The sequence below is a fragment of the Lissotriton vulgaris genome, chromosome 3_1 (genome assembly GCF_964263255.1).
Source record: "Lissotriton vulgaris chromosome 3_1, aLisVul1.2, whole genome shotgun sequence".
In the NCBI taxonomy this organism is placed as follows: Eukaryota; Metazoa; Chordata; class Amphibia; order Caudata; family Salamandridae; genus Lissotriton; species Lissotriton vulgaris.
Window position 1 is genome coordinate 214,510,861 of NC_141689.1, and position 22,594 is coordinate 214,533,454.

The window sequence follows — 22,594 nt, forward strand, 5'->3', positions numbered from 1 at the left end:
AATGGTTTAACATAAATGTTAAACAATAAAGGGCTGAGAATAAAGCCCTGTGGCACCCCGTAAGGGGAAGCATGAACTTTGGAAACTACTTTAGAAGAGGAAACCTGAAATGTACAACCAGACAGAAAATTTGATATCCATCCCAAGGCAACTCCAGCCACACCAATGGATCGAAGTCTTTGCAAGAGCACAGTATGGGACACCGTATTAAATGCAGCGCTCAGGTCTAACAAAATAAGCGCCACAGTGTCCCCAACATCCAAGTGGCTGCGCAACATTTCACTCACTCCCAAAAGTATGGTTTCTGTGGAATACCCTTCTCTAAACCCTGATTGAGATTGGTGTAATAGCTTATGGGACTCTACATAGGGAGTTAATTGCGAGTTCCCATGTTCCTCCAATAACTTGGAGAAAACTGGGAGCAGGGAAATGGGTCGAAAATTGGAAAGTTGGGCCCGGTCAACATTAGGTTTCTTTAACAATGGAAGAACCATTTCATGCTTCCATTCAGGAGGAATCAGGGCTTTACGTAAGGAGGCATTAAGCAGGTCCTTAAGCGGCTCTAGAATAGAAGGGTCCATTTTTTGCAATATAGTAAAAGGGAGCGGGTCCCGAGGAGACCCTGATTTAACACAATCTAAAAAAAACAATTCAAAGAAATCGTGTCAAACAGTGTCCATTGTTCAAGTTTATTCATGCTGTTCTCCTCCTGAACCACTAGCTGAGTTCCAGGATTTGATAAACCAGTAGTGACCATGCATTTTTGTATAGTAGAAGTTTTAGAGATATTTAATCTAGAATAGATCTGCTCCACTTTATCAAGAAAATATATTGCGAGCGCCTCACATTGCAATTTTGATAGAGTTGGTTGTGGAGCTTGACAAACAGCACCGAAAAAGTTCCTTAACAAAATTAAACAGGACTTTAGGGCAATTTTGAGCATTAGAAATAATGGTATTTACGTACTCGGCCCGGGCAGTATTACAGAGAGAATGATACTCTCTGATTGATTGTTTATATCTTACTTTAGATTCTGAGGCATAATCTCTCCTCCAATGTCTCTCTAATGCTTTACACTTTTTGTAAGGTAGTTGAGTACCAGGGGGCCGGGGGGCCGGGGGACGATGATTTTTCACTTTCTTGGAGGGCAGAGGGAGACAGATATCAACAGAATTAGTGATCCAGTTCATAATAGTTTCTAAGTCGGTCATCAAGGTTTGATTAAGGGAGGGCATGTTTTCCATTAAATAATGGTTAAAACAATCCATATCAAGTTTGCTCCAGTTTCTAATCTCAAATGTATTCACCAAATTAGGTAAAAATTGATTAGTCTGCTCTACCGTAAGCCTAAAGGCAACTATAAAATGATCAGACCAGATGACAGGGAGGGCTGAGACACAGAGCAGGCTAGGTAGATTGGAAAAAACTAGATCTAATAAATGTCCTGCTACATGAGTTGGTCCTGAGTTAATTAAAAGTTAAAGATGTGCTAGTGGGGCAAGACAAATCATCAAAATGAATGTTTAGGCCACCTAAAATAGTAAAACTAGCAGCACTGAGTAAATGGGGAGTGACCAGGTTAGGGAGAGTAGAGGCCCACAAGCCTGCAGGGCCGGGTGGACGATAAAGTAGTATTCTTGAGAAGGTAAACTGAGGGCTGAAAGCTAGTTCAAATAACATAGCCTCACTACCTTTCCAATCAAGTTTTTCAAATTTGCACTTGTAACCTTTTTTGAAAATTATAGCCAACCCACCACCTATTTTACCTTCACGGTCTCTTCTAACTATAGAATAGCCAGCTGGAAGTGCAGCCGCTACGTCAGTGCCTGAGCTTTCATGGAGCCATGTTTCGGTTAAAAAAATGGCGTCTGGATGTTCATTATTTAAGAGGTCAAATATATCAGCTTTATGTTTTAGGAGTGAGCGACAGTTCACACTAAAAAAAGTAAATTTTCCATCCTTAGGGAAAGTGTTCTTAACAATACAGTTAGTCTCACATCTGTTGGTATGAAAAGGGCTGTTAGAATCAGACTGACCTTTAGTGGTTGGAAGAGACAATGTAACGCCACATTTATTGCAATTTTCAGACACACTGTCCATAGAAACGGAGTACAACAGAGTACAATCTATGTGAGAGTCAACACGCAGGTTTAACAGTTGTTTAGATGAATAAATATAAGGGGCAGGTGGAGTTTGAGCAGGGCTTATGGCCCCAGGCCCATACTGGCACGGACGGGCGCAGATGGGCTTGCCTTTGGATGCGCATCCGACCCGAGCCCATTAAATAGATTAATGGGAGGGTGGCGTGCAAGAGGCGTCTAAAAAACTAGAGCGCGAACCGCTCAAGATGCTTGTCTCCTAACAATGGCGTCAGAAGTGTAGGAGCAAGGAGTTTATCACACTCGAACCAAGTATTACACATTATTAAAAAGAAAACCCTCGAGTAGCCCCAAATTCCCAACTCCCAACACAGCATTCACAATTCCTGTAAAAATTAGGCTATTTCAGCACACTCGTAATTTGAAAAGCAGACCTGTCAGGCTTGTAGAAATGGGTACTGACTTACTGAATTTGAGATAACTATAACAGTTCATTTGATCAAATCTCTGCTATAACCCATTTCAGCCACTGCTGCAGCCTTGCTCACACACCGGAATGCCATTTTGGAACCTTGTTTTTAAATGCATGAGTGATAGTAAACATAGGAAACATATTGTTTGGTTTACCATACTTGTGATATAAAGTTCCACATTATTCTCCAAAGGGTTTGAAAATGTCAAAATAAAAAACAAATGTACAAAAGGACTTCTTTTTAACAAAAATGTCAATTGCAGATAGTATATTCACTATAAATAATAGATAATTAAATCAGCATCTGACCAAACCTCCACGTCCTTCAATTACATTATTTGATCACATTACACATGTTATATTTTTTCACATACTCATTTCGGTATATTATTTATCATACATAAAAGATATATAGTTTTACATTGTCCTGTTAAAGGCTGCTATTGTGAGAACTGCAGTTCCCAGCTTTATCGTATATCTATATGGTTTGGTATATCTGTCCAATTTTCTGTCTAACTATTATAATTTACCTGTAGTATAGAAATACTTGCCATTGAATGTCAATGGCCCACATGCATCAATCTCAGCTTTTGCGATTTCTAAATTGCGATAAAAAGCGATTCGCAATTTAGAAATCGTAAAAGCCTATGCATGATTATTTTTTAAATATTTATGCAATTTGGTAGAAATCGCTATTTCTACCGAATCGCATAAAGAATGCGATTTTGAAATTGCGAATTCGCAATTCCCATTCATTCCTATGGGCCAAAAGGCCCATAGGAATGAATGGGAATTGCGAATTCGCAATTTCAAAATCGCAAATCCTGATTGCATTTCAAGGGTGGTGAGGGGGGTTCAAATGAACCCCCCCTGCACCCCTGAAATGTATTTTTCGCATCATGTTGCACACACACATGTCCTAAGGACATGTGTGTCCGTAACATGAATGCTTTTAAAATGCGTTTTCTGTGTTAATTACACTTTTTGCAAATTTACTGAGTAGTTCAACTACTCGGTAAATTTGTCCCTCTAATTGCGAATTCGCAATTTCAAAAGTATTCATGCATTGCTTTTAAGAAATCGCAAATTTGCGATTTCTTAAAAGCAATCGCATTTTTGGAAATCGCAAAAATGTTGCGATTTCTAAAAATGCTTGATGCATTCCAAAAAGCATTTTTGGAATCGCAAACGGCCGATTTTAAGGAATCGCACCGTTTGCGAATCCAAAAATGCTTGATGCATGTGGGCCAATGTAGCCTACCTAGGAACTAAGAGCTACATGTACAAACCTTTTTGCCGGTAACAAATTAGCTGATTCAAAGAATCTTCCCCTTAGGTGATCACAAAAAGTGTTTTGGAATGTAGAAAGCCCTATTTGCTGTTTGGTAACCTATTACCGAATCACAAATTGGGTTTGCTATTTGTTATTGGGACGGGGCGTGTCACGGGTGTCCTTTCCTAATCCTGATTCCCAGTGGTATGTGTGAATGTATTGCGACTGAAATGTGGTCACAAAACATTTGCAATATACTGGCAATTTCAAATTGCTGGCAACCCATTTGCAAAAGAGATGAGTTCACCAAGGCCCCCCTTCCCCTGCGTGAATGTTTGTCAAAGCATTTTTAAGAACAGGCAGTGGTCCCACTGAACTCACCCAATTATTCTTTCAGGAAAGTGGGCAGCATAAAAAAAATTGCTTTGTTTAAAAACAATCACAGACATGGTGATCTGCTGACCATCCCTGTGAATTTAGCGATTTCTAATGGGTCACAAACCAAGACATACCTCAATAAAATGTATGAGGTAGGTCTATTTGCGACCCACTGGGAATTGCAAATGAAACTCAAATAAGTTTCATACATTTTTGAAATATCAATTTCCTAATACCGATTCGAAGGAATTCGCAATTAGGAACTCGCTATTTCAAAGTTTTGTACATGTGGCCAAGGTGTGTTTCTTGGCCCTAGGCAATATTTTCTTCTTAAAAACATTAAACAAATAAAGCTCTTCATCATGAAAAACGAAATAACCCATGAAATGTATCAGGGTGTGACAGCGCTTTAAAAACATTGTTGAAAAGCCTGGCTGAGAAAAAGAGGAGCAATGCAGTTAATGGGCAGTGGTAAAGTAGGATGCAATTTATATTGGTCATGTCAACCAAAGCATAAATTAGTTAGGAAAGCTGAGTCTGGCTGTGATCCTCTGCCATCCAGTTATGTGTTGTACTGAAATTACGGATTGGCTAAATCAAATAATTTAGGGGTAGATGTACTAGCATTAATGTTTGAGATTACCAAATAGTGGGTTTTTTTTGCAAATCTCTATTTGGTAATCGCAAACAGTAATGCCAAAAGTGTGTTTTATGCTTTTTGTGATTCCCAGTGGGTTGTAAATAGACCTAACTCATGAATAATAACGAGTTAGGTCTCAGTTTGTTAAGGCCCATTGGTAATCAAAAAACTCACAAGGAAGGCGGCCTGCTGGGATCAGTAGACCACCATGTCTATGATTGCTTTTAAATAAAGCATTTATTTTTAAAAGGCAGCCTGTTTTGCTTGAAGGAAAATGTGATGCAATAAAAAAAAATGTTTCTTTTTACTTTTGATTAGTAGGCAATTACAGGGGTGGCTGCTCTAACACCAAAGTAGTGGGGCAACGTGATCGCCAAGGAGCAGGGGTGTGCCAGGGAGAAGGGTAAATAATTTAAACCCACTTATCTGCTGCTGTGGCCTGCACCTCTCTGCTCCTTGCCTGACTTCGCTGGGCACACTGCACAGGCTCCTAGGGTCCAATCCCGATGCTGCTCTCCTGCTGGTAATACCAGCAGGAGAGCAGTGCTCTGATTGGCCTGAGCAGGCTGAACTAATGCACCCTCAGGGACTGGGATCTTGTTCTCTTTCTCCACCCGGCTGCACAACACAGCTGGGTGGAGAATTGTAAATGTGCATGTCAGTTTGGCTCTCCTAAGATGACCGGCCAAACCGACATGCGCACTTACAGTGCACAACTCTCTTCCACCCTCAATGACAATCTATCAGGATTGTCCCACCCCGCCCTAAGGCTGGCGATTGACTCAGCATGAAAAATAAAATGATAACAAACTGGTTTTAACAACATTTTATTTTTCCGTGAGACGATGCTCCTCCACTATAATGGTGGAGCTGCCACTAGACATTGGCCTGTGGGATCTCTGCCTGCTCCGACAAAATATTATTTCAACCATTCTCAAAGGGAAATGTGTTACTTGGGCACCCCTTTCAAGTTGCAAATGAAAAGGGGGGGCTCTTGGCCCCCCCGCCCGCATGGCGGCGCGGCGACCGCCTCCTCCTCCGTGCTTCTCGGAGGTGGGGCGTGCCCTCCTGGGCGCGCCCCACCACCGATTGGTTGGCGCCCTCCCTGATCCGGATGGCATTATAGGACATCCGGGTCAGGGGGGCGGGCCGCAGGAGGGGCTGGGTTGGGGGCGTAGCACTCCCCATCCGGCCCCTCATGGATAAAGAGGCGGGGAGCGCCCGGGAGACCCTCTTGTTCCCTGGACGCCCCCCCCCCACATCGCGTCGTGCCCCGCGCTCGGGGCTTTTTGTTTGCCCTTTTTTATCCCCCCCTGCGGGTCGTGCCCCGCGTTCGGGGCTTCTTAATTTTCTCTTTTATCCTCCCTGCAGGTCAAGTTTGGCGGGACGGCGGTAAGGTCATGACTGGTGAGCAGCTATTTTAAGGTCTGAGGGGGCGGGCATCATCCTATGGAGGTTCCCGCCCAGGGGGACGAGGACATTGGCCCCTCCTAGAACTTCAGGGGCAAGGTAACTGGTGCTTCAAAGGAGCGCGGGTTGGAGTAGTCACGCTTTCCTTAGGCTGGTAGCCACCCCGCGCGCGCATACTCATGACGCCACCGGATGGCGCAGAGTAAGGGCCCTCCTTTAGTGGGTAAATGGAGTTCACGGCGTGGACCGGGTAATTACCAGGCCCGGCTGCGCATGCGCACATCTCTAGGTGAGGCGCAGCTAGTAGGACCTGACACCGGTTAGCGACCTTGCCATATGGCCAGAAATGTAGTATACAAAAATCTAGATGAGGATGTTAGTTTCGGTTAGGAAACAATCTGTATTAGAGTTTCTGTTAAGGTTAGTCTTTCAAACTTGTTGACAATATTGTATCTAATGTCCTGTTGATTTTTGTATACATTGTTTACCATGCAATTAAAATGTTATTAATTTTTATACCTTAATAAATACGGCCGGGGGGTCTTGCGACCCCCCGCCTTCCAAAGATAACCATGTTTCATGTGTCCGGGGGTTGGTGTGGCCATATGGGAGGGGGCGGCAGCCAGTCGCTGACCATGTGGTTTACCGTCAACTTTCTGTTTGTGGTAAAGTGCTAATGTTGTGCGACCGCATTTTCGATTTGTTTGCGTCTGGAATAAGCTTTGTACATGAGGCCTTTATTGCTGGTGAAAGATGTTTTTCACAAATACTAGTTCTCTTTAAACAGCAAAAGTCAGGGAAATTGCAATCTGGTAAACTGGGTTTAGCAAACCATCTTCCCCACACAGCCTTCCGTGTCTTTACGGCCTTTCATTCAGGAAGGGTACCGGAAGCACATACAACTTGAGTGAATCTAGCCCTCAGCTGGCATTTAATTGATAAGAACTAAAGCTAATATTAGATAACAAATAAATGGTCTGTTGCACAGGCATTTAATTAAACACCAAATTAATGCAGTAATGACCTACTGGAACTAACAGCCAGAAACAGTTACCACAGGCAAGCATCTGGAAAACCTTGTTTTTTTCAGCGGAGAAGTGCTGCATAGGGAAAGGCATTTATTTCTAATCAATTTGCTTTTTAACAAGTGCAATTGCAGATCTTTATTGTTTGTGATATTGAACATAACGTAAAAAATAAATATGGTATGTTTAACATAACCTTTAAAAATGGTTCCATTCCGTGTATTGTTTCCTGACCTATATGTGTGTCGATTATGTTTTAAAGAATGTTTAATTTATCTGTCATCTAAAATTTCGATTTTTTTTCTCCATTAATTTAAAAGGTGGTGGCATAGCATTTACAGGTGGTGTAAAGAGGTTTTGCATTTCGGTTATTATTTTACCTCATGTGGGAGTTTCCAACATTTTCCTGTCACTATGCATTTGCGTACATTTATCTCACACGTGTGTGTTAGTGGCTGTAGTTTCAACCTTGCTTATCCTTTTCTCCCGAGTACTCTTAAAATGTGCCAGTGACTTGTATGTATGTTGTATGCATTGTGTACCATTCTTAAATTCTTCTCATAATTACTCTAAAACCATGTCATGAGGGTAAAGCACACGCCTTTCCTATACATGTGTATAAAAGTGGCTTAACAAATTGTACTTGCTTGCAAAAGTCCAAATTTCAGTGCAGAAGGGATATTCGCATGGAGCTATCGTTCGTGTATTTTTTGCATTTTTGGTAGAAATACTTAAAGTTGACCCTATGCTCAGGCATGTCGTTCCCCACGCCGCACAGCTAGCTCTGCCTGCCTGTGCCTCTGCCCCTCCGACCACTGCTGCCACGAATTCAAGCCTCCTATGGCCACTCTCATTTCACTCCTCGCTTTTCGCTTCACTGCTTTTTTCTTTTCACTGTATTTTGCGCTTTCTCGCTCTCACTGCTTCTCTCACTGTTTTGCCCTCGGGCTACTGTGCCACGTTTCCTGCTGTTTTCCACTTGTGCTCCTTGCCCTTATCTCCCCGTAGCTCCCCCTCTCCCCCCCCCCCCGTTCCTTCCCCAACTGCACTCAGTTTTTCCGACTGCTGTGTCCTCTGCAGCCCCGCCCCCCTCGCTTGTCCATTCGTGCTCTCACCCGCCTCCCAGTTGCTCCTCCCACCCACCTCCCCTTCTTAATGGCGGCTGTGCACGGTGAGGAGAGCGACCCTTGACCCTGTACTCAGGCAGGTCCCTCCCCACGCCGCACAGCTGGCTCCGCCTGTCTGTGCCCGTGCCCCTCCACCCACTGCTGCCACGAGTACAAGCCTCCTGTGGCCGCTCTCGCTTTTTGCTTCACAGCTTTTTTCTTTTCCCTGTATTTTGCACTTTCTCGCTCTCATTGCTTCTCTCACTGTTTTTGCCCTCTGGGCTACTATGCCACCTTCCTGCTGTTTTCCACTCGTGCTCCTTGCCCTTCTCTCTCTGTAGCCCCCCGGTTCCTTCCCCTGCTGCACTCCATATTTCCCTCTGCTGTGCCCCCTGCGGCCCGCCCCCCTCGCTCGCCCAATTGCATTCCAACCTACCTCCCAGCTGCTTCTCCCACCCACCTCCCCTTCTTAATGGTGGCTGCTGTGCAGCCACGCAGAGGGCACGTTGCTGGCGCGCCAAAGGCGCGCCTTCGGCAAGCCCGTCTGCACCCGTCCGTGCCTGGAGCGCGCCCATTGACTGACCCCCTGGCACGGCGAGCACCACACCAGATGCTGCTATGATGCCAACCTCCTCCACTCACTCAATGCTGGCAGATCCACCATCTGCTTCCAGGCCACCTCAAAGCACACCCACGGACCCTTCACCTGCCCGAAGTGCAGCTTCACCAGCCAGCAGCTCGGAGACCTGAACTTCCACCCTGAGAACACCAACGACAGCAATTCCACCACATTGCTGGACAACCTCGCCAACCTCAGCCTCAAACAGCTCATCACAACACCCACCCACTCCGCCAGACACACGCTCAACCCCATTTTCTGTGCCAGCAGCCACGTCACCTTCAGCCACACCACCGAACTCCATTGAACCAACCACCGATGCATCCACTTCTCCTTCAAGAAAATCACAGCACACAACCACCAGCAAAGAATCCCCCACTGCAGCTGGAACAAGGTAACCGAAGACCAGCTAATCACCACCCTCGGTTGAGATCCACCAACCAACCACACCGACACAGCCGCCCGCAACCTCAGGCAATGGATCGATGACTGCCCCAACACCATCGCCCCAATCAAAAAACTCTCAAACAGACGTATAGACAGAATGGCCGTCTGGTTCACCGCCGACCTCCAGGCATCCAAGCAGACCCGTTGAAGACTAGAAAAGAAATGTCGCCACGAGCAAACACCAGACAACCATGCAGCCCTCAAGAACGCCAGCCGCTGGCACCACCAACTCATTCGAACCGCCAAAAGGACTTCCTCAAAAGAACGCATCGACAACAACGCACACAATAGCAAAGAGCTCTTCAACATCATGAAGGACTTCACCAACCCCAGCTCCAGCTCCAATGACATCCCACTGTGACAAGACTTCTGCGGCTCTCTAGCCACCTTCTTCCATAGCAAGGTCATAGACATCCACAGCAGCTTCAACACCCAGATCCCCCGACAGCCGTTGCTACCCTAGACTCACCACCCACCAGTCACACCGGCCTCCTGATCTCCTGGAACCACATCAACGATGAAGACCGCATCAAAACTATGAACACCATCTACTCCGGCTCGTCATCAGACCCCTGCCCCCACCACATCTTCATCAAAGCGAGCTCCATCATCGTACCCCAAATCCGAAACATCTTCAACAGCTCATTCGAGACCGCCAACTTCCCGGAAAGCTGGAAACACGCAGAGATCAACGCCCTACTCAAGAAACCCAATGCAGACCCAAATGACCTCAAGAACGTCCGGCCCATCTTCCTGCTCTTGTTCCCAGCAAAAGTCATTGAGAAGATCATCAATGTTATGTTATGTTATTTTAAAATTATTTGTAGAGTGCCCTTACACCAAGCGGTCTCAGGGGGCTGAGAGCGGGGGGCGGCAGCGGAGTGATGACAGGAGCTTACTCGTATGCTTGCGAAAAGAGAAGGGTTTTGCGGATTGTTCTAAATTGGGTGTAAGAGGTTGCTGATCTGAGTCCGGTCGGGAGGGAGTTCCAGAAGTGAGCGGCCAGGAAGGAGAATCTGAGCAGACTGAATATGAGCAGGTTGAGGTGGGAGGAGCGGAGTTCGCGTCCGGGGACATAGCGATGGATCCTAGATGAGATGAAGGCTGGGCCCTGGCCAGCGAGTGCTTAAAAAATGGTGAAGCCCAATTTGAATGCACAGCGTTAGGCCACCGGAAGCCAGTGGAGGCTCTTCATAAGGAGGCTGACATGTTGATGTTTGGGTTGATGAAAAATGAGCCTAACTGCTTGGTTTGGTACCAGTTTTAAACAGTGGAGTTGGTATGCTGGAATGCCAACATTAAGTGAGTTGGCATAATCAATGCAAGAGATGACCAAGGCCAGAGTGGCAAGGGTGAGGGCCTCGGTGGTCAGAAATCTGCAGATCTTCAGTATTCTGCATAGATGGAAGAAGCAAGAAGATACCACTGCGCTGATTTAGGGTTTCATAGACAGATCGTTGCAGATTATGACCCCAAGGATTTTTACAGCATCTTCTGGGCGAGGAGGGCTGCCCAGGAGTGGGGGCCAGAAGTTAGGATTCCAGGGGTTAGCAGGGCCTCCAGTCAGGATCAGCTCAGTTTTATTGGGGTTGAGTTTTAATTGGTTGGCGTACATGCATTCGCTAATAGAGGTCCTGGTGGATTGGAAATTGGAGACTGATGTGTTAGAAGAATCAATTTCGAACACCAGCTGGAGGTCGTCAACGTAGTTAAAAGTTGTAACTTGGCTGTTGTGTAATGATACAATCAGGGGTTGCATGTATAAGTTAAACAGGAGGGGCGATAGGGAGGAGCCCTGGGGAACCCCGCAGGTCAACCTGTTTTTTTGGGCCGAGAAGTTGGCACAGCGGACTGCCTGGAATCGATTGTGCAAAAAGGAGAAATCCACCTAAGAGCAAAACCTGGATGCCAGCATTGCTGACACGATCGTTCAGGAGATCATGAGCGACCGTGTCAAAAGCAGCTGATAGATCTAGAAGTACTAGGGCCTGGGTGATGTTTTTATCGGCTCCTCTCCTTAGCTCGTCCTTGACAGCCAGGTTAACTGACTCCGTGGAGTGTGCTGGTCTGAATCCTGCCTGCAGAGGATCGAGAAACTGGGAGTGTTAAATAAATGAGCTGAGACAGTTTGTTACGTGGGCGGCTAAGATCTTAATAAGGTAGGGGAGTAGGGATATTGGGCGAAAGTTGCTCAGGACCGAGTAGTAGGCTTTCGGTTTCTTCAGGATTGAGACAATCTCAGCATGTTTGAAGGTGTTTGGGATAATGCCTTGTTTGAGGGAGCTATTGAGGAGTGAAAGCGGCGGGTCAGGGCAGGTAAGGAAAGCCTCTTGCAGGATATGTGGAGGACAGAAGTCATTGGGGGAGCCAGATCCCACTTTTTCTAGGAGGACCAAAACTCTTCAGGGGAATTTGGTCCAGTATAAGGGGATTTTTACATGTAGTAGGGGGGTGGTTAGGGGTGTGTGGGTGGGAATGTTGTTTTTAATGGCAGCGATTTTCTCGATGAAAAACAAGTTATGGGAGTCGCATAATGTTTGTGAGGGGGCGGGTTTGGCTATCACTCAGTCAGGTTTATTTATTATTTTATTTTTTATTTTTTCAATTTGTAGGGCGCAACAGCTACCCAAAAAGGGTTTCCCGGCGCCTGGACACAGCTAGTTTGAGGGCAGAAAAAAGGGGGAAATGGCTGTTGAGTGTTATTGTTCAAATAGCCAGGTCTTAACAAGCTTTCTGAACCTGAAGTAATTTTCTTCCTTCCGGATGCAGGGAGGGAGCATGTTCCAAAGGGAGGGTCCCAGATGGGCAAAGGATCTGCCACCTGTTCTCGCCCGTTTGAATCTCGGTACGCAGAAACAGGCTGCCGTCTGCGACCGAAGGTTTCGCTTGGGAGTGTAGAGGTAGGCGAGGGTTTGAAGATATTTGGGTGCTGTACCTGCTTTAATTCTGAACATATAGTTCAGGGCTTTAAAGCGGATTCTGTTTTCGATCCTGAGCCAATGAAGATTCCGACGATGGTTGCGCAAGCTCATCGACTATTGCGAAGGTGTCCTTAGTCTTAGTGGCTGAGTTTATGATTTTTGAAGAGAAGTAGGTTGCCTTGGTCTGTAGAATAGAGTCTTTATAGTTTTTCAGCAGGGTTACATAGATGGTTCTTTCCCCAGGGGCATAGTCTCGTCTCCAGCGGCGCTCGGCTTGCCTGAGTGCCAGTTTTTTCCTTTTCAGGTCATCGGAGAGCCAGCGTTGAGCATCATGAGGGCGTTTAAGTTTGGTTCTCTTAAAGTAGGCAACCTTGTTGCCGGCTGCTTCAAGCCATTGATTGAGGCTTAGTGGCTGATTACAGAGGGAGCTTTGTTCAGTGGGTTATGTGGCTTTTAATAGAGTGCAGAAGTCACCAATATTGGCCCGCTTCCAGTTTCTGGCCAGGAGATTGCTCGCTAGGGGAGGTTTCATAGGAGGGTTGAAGGGCATGGTGAATGTAATGATGTGATGGTCTGACCATGTGCATGGGGAAACTAGTGGTGATGTTATTTCTAGTTTGGAGGTCCAGACCTGGTCCAAGATGTGCCCCCTAGTGTGGGTGACCTTATGCACATGATGAGTCCAATTCATGCTTGATAGATCCGTGAACTCTGTGGAGCTGGCACTCTCATGCGTGTCTGTGGGCCAGTAATTGAAGTCTCCAAGGATAATGATCCTGGCGTGGTTGATGACTAATTGGGAAATTAATTTGCCTAGTAGTTGAGGGAATGAAGGCATGTGGTGGGGAGGTCAGTAGAAGAGGGCACAGATAAAGGGGGACTTGGTGGATTCAAATTTTAAAATAAGGCTGTCAACCAGGGGTATACCAGTGATCCCTAGAGCAGTAAACTTATGTTTCTGTTGAATAATGGCTTCCACCCCACCCCCGGACTTGCCTGATGACCTTTTGGCCTGGAGTATGTAATAGCCTTTGGGTACTGCTGCAAGGATGTCGGGGTAGATTCGGCAGTGAGCAAGGTTGCTGACAAGAGGAGAATGTCCGGTTTGTCAGAATCAACAGACAACTGACCTGATTTCTCAAAGCGAACAACAGCTTGGACTCATCCTAATCTGGATTCCATAGCAACCACAGCACCAAAACCGCCCTCATTGCCGCCACCGATGACATCACGAACCTGCTGGACAACGGCGATACCGCGGCCTTCATTCTCCTATCCCTCTTGGCCGCCTTCAACACCGTCTGCCACCACACCCTAGGCACACACCTCTACAACACAGGGATCCATGACAAAGCCCTGGACTGGATCACCTCCTTCCTCACCGACAGAACCCAGAGAGTCCGTCTCCCTCCGTTCCGATCCGAAGTCACCAAGATCACCTGATGTGTACCCCAAGGATCATCCCTCAGCCATACCTTCTTCAACGTCTACATGACACTGCTCGTCAATATCATCCGATCACACAACCTCAACATCATTTCATGTGCTAATGACACCCAGCTGATCCACTCCCTAACCAAAGACACCACCACTGGCAAAACCAACTTCCACGAAGGAATGAAGGCCTTCGCCGAATCGATGAAGAACAGTCACCTGAAACTGAACTCGGACAAGATGGAGGTCCTCATCCTCGGCTCCACCCCCTCCGCCTGGGACGACTCATGGTGGGCGGCATTGCTGGGAGCTGCCCCAACACCCACCGACCACACATGTAACCTGGGGTTCATCCTTGGCTCATCTCTGTCAATGACCCAGCAAGTCAACGCCGTCTCCTCCTCCTGCTTCAAAACCCTCTGTATGCTTTGCAAGATATACAGATGGATCCCCACCAGAACGAGAAGGATGGTCACCCAGGCCCTCATCATCAGCAGGCTGGACTTCGACAATGCCCTCTACGCGGCAACCCCGGCCAAACTCCAGAAGAGACTCCAAAGCCTACAGAACACCTCTGCACGCCTCATCCTCGATATCCCCTGCCACAGCCACATCACTGCCCAACTGAGGGACCTGCACTGGCTTCCCTTCAACAAGAGGATCACCTTCAAGCTCCTCACCCACACTCAGAAAGCACTCCATGACCCTCGACCAGCATACCTCAACAAGCGACTCACCTTCTACACCCCCAACCGCCAGCTTCACTCCGCTGACCTCGCCCTCGCCACCGTTCAACACATCCACCCAATGACCACCGGTGTCAGATTCTTCTCCCATCTCCCCACCAAAACATGGAACACCCTCTCCATCCACCTGCGACAGACCCAGGACCTGCTGACCTTCAGGAGACTCCCAAAGACCTCGTTGTTCGAACAGTAGCAGCTGCCCCCCTCTCAGCACATTGAGACCCTCACCGGTGAGTAGCTCACTCTACAAATGTTTGATTGCTTGATTGATTGAAAGTTCGCAGAAAAACCTTGCCAGTTGCAACAACCCTATTAGTTATTAGCATGGAATAGCTAAATTAGTGGAGAATGATGATTCTCCAATTAACATACAGAGAGAATCTTGATTTCATTAAAGACAATAGAGGCTAACATTATGCAATAACCTTTATTGCTGACAACACATGCAGCCATTTAAAGAACATATTACATCATAAACTAAGCATTCCTGAGAACATAATAAAAAGTCATGGTAACCAGGCATTGTCGTCTTAGAGCTGCGATTAGTTAAAATATCTGTTTAATTGATGTCCTCCTCGCAAATTGCATTTGTTAATGTAAAGTAGACTTGCTTCAATTGAATTCACAATCTTCTTTATTGGCAACTCAGCTACAATGGACCCGTACATTCCTATTCCATCAGTGATGCCTCTCGCATTCCAAACACGGAATGCTCCAACACAACACATCTTCCCCCTTTATAATAATAAATAACCCCAAAAAAACCTATATAAAACATAAAAATGAAACAACATAAAAAAATAATAATAATCTATTCCAACATATAATCTCTACGTTTGTGAGGAGTATGGATGACTCTTCCAAATCTTCCCAATCTTCTTGAATCTGCGCAAGTTTGTTCAGATAATTCTTCATTTTCCATACCATTCTCTTCTTCAATTCCTATTTCATCTTCTACTTCATCTTCCCACAACCATTCATCAAACATAGCTGTAGTTTTCCCAACATCCTCCTCTTCTGTTTTTTTTACATTTTTTCATTTTTCTATTTGACTCATATGCAATACCCGACCATCACTAAGTCTAGCCAAGTTTCTCAGACATTCCACGACTTTACATGTCTTTGAAAATGAACTGTACCTTGCACAAGAGGAAGGAGGTTCTGGACTTTTAGAGTCCAGAGGTGTCAGGGAAGCAACACCCTAAATAACCCCTGAGTTCCACCTGTCTCGGTGCACAAATAAACAGAGACTCGGGCTTCTCGGTGGCGGCGTCAGAGACCAAAGTTTATTCACTGCAGGCACACAGATATCATAGATACACACAAGGCAGAATCTAGGAGACTGTTCAATTTGTCCAAAGTGGGTCACTCCTTATATACAAAAAAATATACCTTCAGGCAACATAGTTCGAATATTTCACATGCCCCGTTCAGTATCCCATACGACCAATAAACAGTGTTCCAACAATAATTATTTATATGCACCTGGTATTCGATCACGACTTCATGACAGTTTTCTATACATGTATCGGTCCGCCTTATTGTAAAAAGTGTTGCCTCCCCCTAGTAAAAGGCCAGAGGGGAGAGAGCTGAATACGAAGGAGAAGATGGTAAAGTAAGATAAGGGGTGTTTGTAGGTCATAAACGGGCACGGCATCTGCTTACAGTCATACACTTATAATCAGGCAGAACGAACACAAAGAACCAGTATGGTGAGGCTGGCCCCTGGGAAAAGGGCAGTTTCCTGCCGAGTCACGCGGCATCTGTGTTCTCACATTAGGGCTTACGTGTCCCTCGCAAGGTGATTCAGGCAGGGTTATCGCTCGGTCATTGACTGCGTGAGGGCAAGCGACAAAATGGAGGCCGTATACAAAATGGATGCCGTGGGTTTACAACAGAATGCTCTACTTTATAGTACATCCGTGCCAGTAGCGCAGCGAAAACACTGTACTATGCTAAATAGACCATTTCCGGTTCTTCAGCACCAAAATCGTCTCGGTACCACGATGCCGAAAACACGGGTTCGGATCGCACAGAACCTCAGTCCGTCCTTTTGCCCTTACTCAGGCAATGCCTTAGTGTTCATCAGAGTCTATCTCTATCTTCATCAGGTCACTGACGTATTGCTGAAGCATTATTCTATCACGTGACGAATCTCCTAGGACAGAGGGTTTTCTCACACTTCTGCAGCACAGAGGCTACACAAGGCAGGACCACACTGAACAATGAGATAGCACGAAAATAGAAACACTAAAACAGCGCCAATGACCATCAGAACCTTCCATCCCCACGCAGATAACAGATTCCAAAACCATCCCATCAGTGACCAATTGCCTTCATCTACGTGAATAGAATCAGCAATCTTGTGTAACCTAGAGATGGCCTCGTACACCGTTGGAGTATTTTTAGGAATGAAAACGCAGCAACTCGATTGGATCATCTTACATACCCCACCTCGATCTGCAAGTATCACATCTATTACCATACGGTTCTGTAACGTCATGAGACGATCCGCTTGGAGCTCGGCTGTCAGGTTACTAAGGGCACCAGAAGTTTCTGTGATAGTAGATTCAACTACCCGTGTTAGCTGACATAGGTTTCTACTATTGGCCATAGGGCCCAGGAACGGAAGGAAACCTTTGAAAAAGTCTCCTGCCTCTTGACCAGCAGTATCCTTTTCATCAAAGACACCTCTCACAACTCTTGGTTTGTGATAGTCAGGTGCCGCAGTGTATGTTGGAGGTAACAGCCGTGCAATATAACATGAGCCTGAAAAGTTGGCAGGCAACCATGTATACGCTCGGTCCTGGCAGACAAAATAAGTACCCTTAGCCGCTACAAATGTAGGGGAAGATTGTGATGGGAAGACATATGTCTCAACGCAATCACTCTTCCCTAACCGAGCTCTCGGATTCCTCCCAACCCCTTGCAAACAGACTTGACCTTGGTGGGGTACGATCCAAATTGGAGTTGAGCTTTTACGCTTGTTCTCACCCAAACTAATGCCATACTCCGTAGCATTCCATCTTAGATAGACTTGTAACTCATCCTTGGGAATAATCGGAGTGTTATTAACATCTTTTACCATGTCAATAATTCCCTTTACCAGAGCTCTGTTGGCAGAGTCATATCTAGTGGAACGTGGAGATCGCACGGGATAGGTCTCAAGGGCATAGGCAAACATGTTCTGGAATGCCCAAAATGATCCATTATAGCTAAAAGGCAGGACTAGATATGGGATACCTTTGTTCATGGTATGTGGTATCAGACCGTATACCCAGCAGTTAGTTGTATTTACTACCAGTTGGTGTTGGTGCAAGAGCTGAATGAAAGTGTTGTTGATAAATCCAAAGCGTCGAGCTTGCTCATGTGCGGGAAGAAGATGAAAGGAATGAGGAGAAGGAACAGTGGGAGGAAATGAAATATGGGGAGGCAACGTGGAGGAGACAGATACGAAAATTAACTGGATGCCAAAAATACTTCCGCCCACCAAAGTCAATAAACCAGTGAAAAACATTAAAGAACACAGAACTAAAAACATTGCTATGCAAAATTGTATGCAACTTTGTTCTTTGACGGTTGATTGCATTCACTCGTCGTAGCTCAGGAAGCTCCATCTTCTACAACCGTTCGCAACGGATGGTTTGTACCTAATCAAAAATGCTTCTGTCTACCCCGGGAGTTCCCAAAATAAACAGAAGGACCGACCTTGTGTCTGGCCCCTTACAAGTCAAACTAGGCACACGTTACGACCCTACGGCTACCCAGATGGCAGGTTAGAAACAAATAAAAGAGAAAAATAAAAAGACAAAAACCACAGAGCAAACTTCCTGTCTGAAAATAATACAGTGAGATCAAAAGTATACGGAAAATCAATTAGACAGTATTATTGTTTTGGAGAGAGTAAACGCAAATTGTATCGATACTTAGTATGTCTTGTTTGATCATGAAACAATGGATCTGGAGATGGTGTAGTATTGTTCAAATTCACTGGTGGCAAATGTTCAGGTTGTGTAATGTTCAAATCAGAATTCAACAAAACAGTTTCTGGTGCAACATCAGAAGGAGATGAATCAGCTTATCTGTCCATTATGTGCTGTGCATCGCTGAAAGGGACAAGCCTAGGAACAAGTTCTGTGTCAGTTACACCAAATCCCTGTCTAACCCACGAATCGTAGGGGAGTGGGAGAGGCACACGCTTTGTATGGGTAGCGTGGACCCAGTTTTTTCGTCCGGCAAGTCGTACAGCAGTTCGTGTGGCCAGGAGAACTTGGAAAGGTCCAACAAATCTCGGCTTCAGATTCCGGGTTTGTCCAAAATTTCGGACCAAAACAAAATCTCCGGGTTTCAGTGAGTGTCCCGGACCCTCCGTCGGTTTAGGCAAGGATTCGAATACCTGTTGATGAATAAGACTCAATTTAGTGGTCAGGTCACACAGATAATCAATCAACATGGGATACTCGATCTGCTTGAACTCCTTGGCCTAGGACCACCCCAAATGTTGGCAGGACGGCCAAACACAATCTCATATGGACTAAGTCCTACTCGAGAGTGTACAGTCACCCTGGTAGACAGTAAAGCTAAAGGGAGTGCATCAGGCCAAGTTAAACCAGTGGAAGCTTGGATTTTCGCGAGTTTAAGCTTTCAGGTACCATTGTACCCTTCAACCAAACCTGCTGACTGGGGATGGTTCGCACTGTGGAATTTTTGCTTAATTCCCAAACCTGCACACACACTCTGCATAACTTTCCCTACAAACTCACTTCCATTGTCAGACCATACAATCCGTGGCATGCCATACCTGGGGAAATATTCTTTGATGAGGATTTTAGCAGTGGACATTGCAGTAATATCCTTTAACGGATAAACTTCAATCCATCTTGACAATGCACAGACTACCACTAGGACATATTTTAAATTCTGGCATCTGTCCATGTGGATAAAATCCAACTGAATCACTTCAAAGGGGTAAGAAGGGGGAGCAAAATGGCCAGCCGGTGTTGGGGTTCCCTTACCAGGATTATGCATCAGGCATACCATACAATTCTTAACCACTCTCTCTGCACACTTAGCAATCCCATCATTCTTCCACACTGGAGCTAACATTTTACTAATTCTTTTCGTTCTGATGTGTGCCAATCCATGTGCCATAGTCACTACTGCAAGCACATACGCATCAGGTAACATCCATCGCTGACATTCCGACAAATCAGTCCAACATCCATTCGAGTCTAATCTACCCGTTTTCTCCTTCCATACGTTCTTCTCACTCTCAGTCGCTTCATTCTGTATAGCTTTCACACTTTCGATCGTACTCTCACACATTCCAGTTTCATTGGTCCATCTTGCATTATTCATGACATACATTCTACTCATCATATTCTTGGCTGTCTCTTTAGCAACCTCATCAGCAAATGCATTCCCACGACCAATATCATCTGTGATCTTCCGATGGGCACTACATTTTACAATTGCCACTTGCTTCGGCAAGGTCAGAGATTCCAACAAATCATTCACTAACTGTCCGTGCTGGATCTTAGTTCCATGAGAGGTTAAAAACCCTCTCTCTTTCCACAGACGAATAAAACTATGTGCTACGCCGAAAGCGTACTGACTATCGGTAAACACATTCACCCTCTTTCCCTCAGCTAAAACACATGCTCTTGTTAATGCGATAATTTCTGCTGCCTGCGCAGAATTCTGTCTCACTCTTGCAGTTTCAACAATCGTGCTCAATGTCGTTACTGCATACGCACTAGTTACATCGCCATTCGGCAATTTAAAGCACGAGCCATCTACGTACAAGGTACCATCCGGATCGGGCAACGGAGTATCTTTTAAATCAATCCATCCTTTTGTCTCTTCCTCAGTTCTGAAATAACAATCATGAGGTTCTGAATCACTCGACTCCCGAGTAGTCGGCAACAACGTTGCTGGATTCAGTATATTGCATCGCTTGATCTGAATGTGACTTGCCAAAAGCGTCAACTCATAGCCTGAAGATCTAGCACTGGTGAGGTGCTGAGTTTTCGTCCGATTCATGAGGGTATCCACGGCATGTGGAACCATGACCACTAATATGCTGTTCATGACCAGTCCAACAGACTGTCGAATAGATACTGCAGCTGCCGCTGTAGCTCTCAAGCAACTCGGCAACGCTCTGGCTACCGGGTCTAGTGTGGATGAGAAGTACGCACAAGGCCGTTGCTTGTCACCAAATTGTTGCGTCAAGACACTCAACGCACAACCTTCCTGTTCATGAACATACAATGTGAACGGCTTACTGTAATCAGGAGTACCCAACACAGGAGCTGAACACAATGCATTATGTAAATCAGAAAAACTCTGTTGACATTCATCAGACCATGGCAAAGGAGTCGGAACACCCTTTCCAGTCAGAGCCAGTAAAGGCTTGGCCAAAAGAGAAAAATTAGGGATCCATTGTCGGCAATATGACGTAATACCCAAAAACGCACGCACTTCTTTCTGTGTGCTCGGTGCAGTCATCTGTGAAATCGCCTTAATTCTCTCTGGGGTCAACCTTCTCCCGTCCTTTGACAAGAGATGACCTAAGTAGGTTACTTCTTGACAACAATATTGCAATTTGGAGGGTGACACTTTGTGGTGAAAGTCAGATAAGTGATGTAACAACGAGATTGTAGCTGCTTTGCAAGTTTCCTCGTCATCGGCAGCCACTAAAAGGTCATCCACATATTGGACAAGGGCAGCACCAGGAGGAAGGACAAAAGCACCTAACTGACTGTTTAATGCTTGACTGTAAATCGAAGGGCTCTCACAGTGGCCCTGTGGAGCGCGCTTGAATCTGAAGCTGCGTCCACCCAAACAGAAGCCAAAAATGTCTCTACTTTCTTCGGCTATCGGAATGCTGAAGAAGGCATTCTTCAAGTCGATCACTGAAAACCATGTTGCAGAAGCAGGAATTAATGTCAATAGTGCAGTGATGTCTGGGACCACAGGGAACTGTGGAACCACAATCTTATTAACCTCTCTAAGGTCGATCACAAATCTGTAAACTGGGGGGTTGGAAGGATCAGTGCGTTTCAAGATCGGTAAAACAGGACTGTTACATATATTTCCTCTAGTTTCTTCTATCACTTCTTTCTGGATCAAATCCTGTATGATCAGTAAAAGTGCACGTTTACCTTCATTTGAAATCTTGTACTGTGGGATTCGTGGCATTCTAACATTTGCTCTCAAAGAAACCACATAAGGGGGTATTTCCAACAGACCTTGATCATTAGGACCAGTCGCACAAAGAGTTTTAGGGAGAGAACGCAACTCCGGTGGGAGCTTATCCATCGACAAATACATCGGAGAGATGACTCTCTTGCCCAATGTAAGCTGTACTCCCAAAGGAGAACAGTACAGTGTCGCATGCAGGCGTTTTAACAAATCTAAACCAAGCAGATTCTCGTTACAACCAGTCGTTAAAATCAAGGGAGCCTCTAGATGACGTGGCCCAACAGAAATAGACAAAGGACTAGAGACAGGGTTATGAACAGGGGCGCCTGAAAATCCTACTGAGATATTCGTTAAGCCAGACAAAGGTGCCCCAGGGAGTTTCGAATGCATAATTGAACTTTTTGCCGCACCAGTGTCTAGCAGAAAAGGTTCAACCACGCCCGATGTAGTAACTGCAACATAAGGTCCATTCTGATTGACTGGAATTGCTACTACTTCCTCTCTTTGTCTATGGCTGTCCTAGTATTCAGAATGCTGAACTTCCTCGCTTCCTTCATAATATTCTTCAGTAAGGTACTGTATAGATCTGCCTGACTGTGCATTTTGCTGATCGAAAACGTTGGAGGAGCGTTCTGTCTGCGCAGGCACAACTCCACGACCTTGTCCTCTAGGCGCTTGCGAAAAACCACCACGACCTCTATGAGCTGGAATACCACTAGTTTGAGGATGCAAGACTGGACAATCATTCTTATAATGACCCTCCTTCTTGCAGTAAGCACACTGATTCCATGCCACTTGTTGTCGGGGTATATTACCATAAT